Source organism: Asterias rubens, chromosome 1 (genome assembly GCF_902459465.1).
Source record: "Asterias rubens chromosome 1, eAstRub1.3, whole genome shotgun sequence".
Taxonomy (NCBI): domain Eukaryota; kingdom Metazoa; phylum Echinodermata; class Asteroidea; order Forcipulatida; family Asteriidae; genus Asterias; species Asterias rubens.
In genome coordinates this window covers 18,903,090-18,909,089 of record NC_047062.1, presented here as the reverse complement: position 1 = coordinate 18,909,089, position 6,000 = coordinate 18,903,090, and positions in this window count along the sequence as shown.

Sequence of the window (6,000 nt, the reverse complement as noted above, 5' to 3'; positions counted from 1 at the left end):
TCGAATGGTCAATACGTTTACTGAGGCTGTATGGTGTTTACCAGGGCTGTATGGTGTAGACCTGAAACGGTGCGGCACTGCGTCGCCTCGTCAGCTAGCTTCCCCCGGCAACTTGATTGACATACGCTCTAACTATTATTGTTTAAAGGCCACGTGCGATTTTTGATAAAACAAAATGCAAATGACATCAGTGTATAAGTCTGTATAGGCTTGATTGTACCTGTTTTTAGACTTTACATAGTTATAGGTGTGATCAAGACTTATCATTGAATTTGAGAGGTTGGAGCGGATATCAAAATCATATGCAAAATAATTATCGATAAAATGATTGGTCCATTGGGTAATGCAAAAGTGAAGGATACGCACGGGGGGGGGGGGGGGGGGGGGGGGGGGTTGGTGGTGGCAAATTAAGTTTACCCACTGTCGTGGTGGTTCCTTCGGGGGTATAGAGGAAAGTGAAAGCCAGAGTGCAAACTCTTCGACTATCATGAGTATCAACACTCTTGAAGAACACATCAGCACGCCTTTGACGCAATTTACGTAGAAGCAGGGACATTATTTTGTATGCAGTCTAACGAAGTCCAGTTTCCACCATTGACAAGATGCTAGTTCTAATTATGGCGGCATTTGTTTTTCTCCGTATACTGTCACTGTCACTGTCGTAGGGCTTTTATAAATACGCTGTGTCTTGCTTTCACTAATAGTAAACTGTATGTTTGTTTTGACGATCTGATGTACTTTTTGTGAAATGTTGTGAATAAACCATTATCCCCCGGGATATATAAAAAAAAAAAAAAAAAAAAAAAAAAGACATGACGACGGGACCATGCCCATTGCATGTTGTTACCTTTAAAGGCATTTGACACCATTGGTAATTACTTTAATAATATTAGCATACAAACTTACTTGGTAACGAGCAACGAAGAGCTGTTGATAGTATAAAACATTGTGAGAAACGGCTCACTCTGAAGTAATTTCTTCAAGGCATCTGAAAGCACACAACTTGTGCGACAAGGGTGTTTTTCTTCCATTATTCTCTCGCAACGTCGACGACCAATTGAGATCAAATTTTCACAGGTTTGTTATTTTATGCATATGTTGTGATACACCAAGTGAGAAGACTTGTTTTTGACAATTACCAAAGGTGTCCAGTGCCTTTAATGTGTTTGCAACGCTACGCCTGTCAGTAAAGTGTGCGTGTACATTGCGTAAACTAGATTGAGGATCATACCAGTGGATAATGTCTATACACCAATAGGGTGTGTCGTCATTATAATATTTATTTTGAATTAAAGATTACTATAAATGGGGGGGGGGGGATAAATAAATGGTTACGCCTTGACCGTTTGCCATAAAATACAAATACATGTCTATTGTTGGAGGAGTCAGTTTAGAAAGAGGCAGGAGGAAAAAAATAGGTCAACCTCTGGTTAATTATCCATCCAAAATGTTGAAGCTCCTTGGCATCTTGAAAGACATTGGTAATTGTCAAAGACCAGTCTTTGAACTTAATGTATCTCAACACGTGCATAAAATAACAAAACTGTGAAAATTTGAGCTTAACTGGTAGTTGAAGTTGTGAGATAGTAATGAAAGAAAAAAATCACCCTTGTCGCACGAAGTTGTGTGCGTTCGGATGCTTGATTTCGAGACCTCAAATTCTAAATCTGAGGTCTCGAAATCAAATTCGCGTAAAATTACTTCTTTTTCGAAAACTACTACGTCACTTCAGAGGGAACCGTTTCTCACAATTGTGTAAACTATCAACCTCTCCCCATTACTCGTTACCAAGTAAGGTTTGATGCTAATAATTATTTTGAGTAATTACCAATAGTGTCCACTGCCTTTAAACGCAGAGTGGACTGCATTTATAAAATGTGTACGAACTGTGCACCAAAGAGTATAGAGTACACAGTACTTAGTTTAATGTTAAAGCTAAAGCACTTAATGTTAAAACAACCCTCGCATAATTTTTGTTGAAGTCCAATTCTGGTGTCGTAAGAATTATAATCATTGGTTGAGTTTTTCATTTTGAAATCATATTTAAAAGATTATATTACCCACGACCAATAATACAGTAAGGTACAAATTTCCACACTGCGTTGCAGCGTTGTTTTTCCTTGGTAAAAGAAAAGCGCAAACAAATCGGCTGGAAGAAATTTAATGAGGTCAGTTTTTCATAAAATGGGGAAAGGAACTACCATTGTCATAGGCATTATAGAGTTGCTGCAAGTGATGTAAGGACTAAGCTTAGCATGCTAACCTTTAGAGTGGCGTGGAGCCATTCTTGTATTTTGTAAGCATTCACAATCAATGCCAAACCGAGGCTGCAATGGAAAACATACTGCCCCTCTTTCGGTGAAATTGAGATTAGAACCACCAATCAGAGCCCAATTTATGGAGCTGCTTAAGCTAAAAATTTGCGTTAGCACGAAACTAGCTTGCTTATTTTACACATTTACTGGCCAAAATTTCATGCCATATATATTGCGTGCTGTGACTGGTATTTAGCTGTTGTGTACTTGGTATAACAACTGAATGGAGTCTTGGCCGGTAATATGATTTTACTAAGCAAGGATTGTGTTTCTTAAGCAAAATGTGTTGCTTTAGCAGCTCCATGAAATCGGGCCCTGGATCTAGATCAGTCTGCAAGCAATCTCGCAGTTATGGGATGTGAAGGTTACAGGTGTGTGGGGGTATGGGAATCATTGGCTTTTCAATTATGCGGACCAGGTTCAAATCCTGAGACCTGAGCCTTGCATGCGAATTGGATTTTCAGTTCCTACTTAATTGCCCGGGTTTCCCTTATTGGTGTTTTTCCTCCCACATCTAAAACTGCCATGTCTTCATCGACATCGCTGCACACGGCTCTGGTTCGTAGAGCTAATTAAGCACGAAAAGTAGCTAAGCACAAAAGCAATTACGCTTAACAAATTTAGATTAAGAAATAGAAGTTGCGTTTATACCATTTATGACACTTTGGCTTAGCAAAATTTTGTTAAGCAATTTTTTTTTCTGCTTAAAGACAGGGTGTCCTCTCATGGTAATTTATGCTCCACAGTATTAATGCCATACAAACTTTCTTGGTAAAGATGTTGATATCATAATAACCCTGATAGAAACAATGTTGTTTCAGAGAAAGAGGTTATTTTTTATCCCAACATTTGAACAAGAGAAAGGCATCAGGAAGCTTTTCTCAGGCAAGAAAGTTCTACACAGCACCGAAGGTGTTTTTTTAGTTTCTTATTTTCTTGCAATTTCAATTAATTACCAACTGAGCCTACATTTTTTACAGGTTGGGAAACACCAAGTGAGGATACTGGTCTTTGACAGTAACAACTAAGTTTAAATATTTTACTGAGAAATTACTTCTTTCTCAAAAACTATACGTAATACTTCAGAGGGAGCCGTTTCTCACAATGTTTTATAATATCAACAGCTCTCCATTGTTCATTACCAAGTAAGTTTGTATACTAACAAATGGCCTACTTGTCACAGTGCTTGTCACTTAGAGTTATATTACCATGTTTTTTAACATTAATTACTTGACTGTATTTCATAAAACACGAACGAAATGGTGTCATGCTAAAAAGTAGATAATCATCAAATGCTTTGGGGGAAGAACTTATGATTCCAATTCTCTAGTGTTCTACAACCACACCGTGACCAATCTGTGTGTAAACAATTTATCGGCAAATAATGTACATTTTGTTTTCTAAAGAAAACAAAGAAAGGGTTTATGTCTTGACAGAGATTTTGTGCAAGTCCATGCTTGGATTATTTACAAAATAGACAAGGAAAACCAATTCTGTAATGTTCCTTTAAGAACATCTCTACCAACTAATTAATACATCTTTAATGTAACTGAAACAAACCATTAAATAATTTGAAAACAGTTCTTCACGTATACAATTCGTCCATGTTTTATCCCCGCTCAATTAACGCATTTCTGTTCCCAGTCTCCAGACAGTTGTACACTCACTTTAACATGATTAAAAACCACAGTGTATAATTAGAATTTATGAAATTACATTATACACTAAGTTAAGGAAAAGCAAGAATGAATTGCTCTGAATTATTTTCCCGCTCACAGTGAATTTATGAGATATTCATAAACTCAAAAATAGGGTGATGGCTTGACACAAGTAAAACCTAACGCAACGTGGAGCTGGTAATTTTGTGTATTTTTTTCCCCTTTTAAACCGCCTCTGCTTTTAATGAAAATATAATAATCTACTATTAATATTGAAGCGCCATCGCCATAGTGATCGTCACTTTAAAACCAACAGGTATTTTCTTTGTGTGGTTCAGGCCTCTTCAATTTATGTAGCAACCATAGAGCTATATAAAAAAAACTCTATGGTAGCAACTAATTGCCTCCAAGGCAACAACTTCGTTGTTACAGAGAGATCGACCAACGCGCGTATAGATTACCATGGCAACGTGTACCTGGTTGCCATGGACGCATGATGCGAGTCTTTGTCATATTGCGATGGCAACTGTCTGCATCTCTTAGCAAGTGATGTGGATATCTGGTGCAAACGTTTTTTCGGTTAAATGGAATGATGCGCAATTCTGTATTTAATCATCGATCCTATATTTGCCAAAGACACCTAACAATCGTCTTGATAAAAATGAGCAAATTTGTTGCTAACATGTTTTTCCCATAATTTGTTGTCTTTTTATGTTGTCAATGAACACAGTGTCAAGAGAGACAGTGTCAAGGGACACAGTGTCAAGGAAGACAATGTCAAGGAACACGGTGCCAAGGGACACAGTGTCAAGGAAGACAATGGTCAAGGAACACGGTGTTAAGGGACACAGTGTCAAGGAAGACAGTGTCAAGGAACACAGTGTCAAGGTAGACGGTGTCAAGGAACACAGTGTCAAGGAACACAGTGTAAAGGAACGCAGTGTCAATGAAGACAGTGTCAATGAAGACAGTGTCAAGGAATACAGTGTCAAGGGACACAGTGTAAAGGAACACAGTGTCAAAGAAGACAGTGTCAAGGAAGACAGTGTCAAGAATACGGTGTCAAGGAAGACAGTGTCAAGAAGACGGTGTCAAGGAAGACAGTGTCAAGGAATACAGTGTCAAGGGACACAGTGTAAAGGAACACAGTGTCAAAGAAGACAGTGTCAAGGAAGACAGTGTCAAGAAGACGGTGTCAAGGAAGACAGTGTCAAGAAGACGGTGTCAAGGAAGACAGTGTCGTGGGACACAATGTCAATAAATAGTGTCCACTGCCAGATGACAGTGTTGGGTGAAAAGTGTACGATGACCCAAGGTTGAAACCCAAAATATTGCACATGCCAGTAATAATGTTGGTAATAAGTGGAAATCGCCATGAAGTGTTTGTTTTTTGTATAAAAAAGGCCCACGACAACAATTAGTATGTGGCAACAAAGCTTGAGAACATTAATATATCATTTACTGTCTGTTTTGACATTTTAATATTGGTAAATGCACTCTTTTATGGGGCAAGATGAGACATTCATCTCAATTTCACACACTAATGAGCAAGAGACTCATAATCAAAAAGCCATTGTTCAACATAGTACGGAAAACATTTGTCATTACTCAAGGATGATTCGCTCCCATCAAATAGTACAAACGCGTCAGAAATAACCATGAATTGGGAAATTGAGAAGGAAGTTATTGACTCGACTTGTTGTTATAGTAGCTTAATTCCAGTTACTTTGAAGAAATGTTTACACAAAATGACCTAAACTGCATGTCCTTAATACAGGATTGGTTAAGGATAGGAACACTGTTTATCTGAAAGCGTACTGATTATGAAAATCATACTAGAAAACAAATTCTGTGAAAATTTCCCTTTGAAATTAATTTTTACTCCAGAAAAATGCATCTGAAAACCTTTTAAATAACAGCTGATATCGGTTGTTACAACCCAAGTTTATGACAATGTGCTATCACTAAAGACTATTAAATAATTGGGATGTCACTATTTTGTACTAAATATAACAAGGGATTAATCT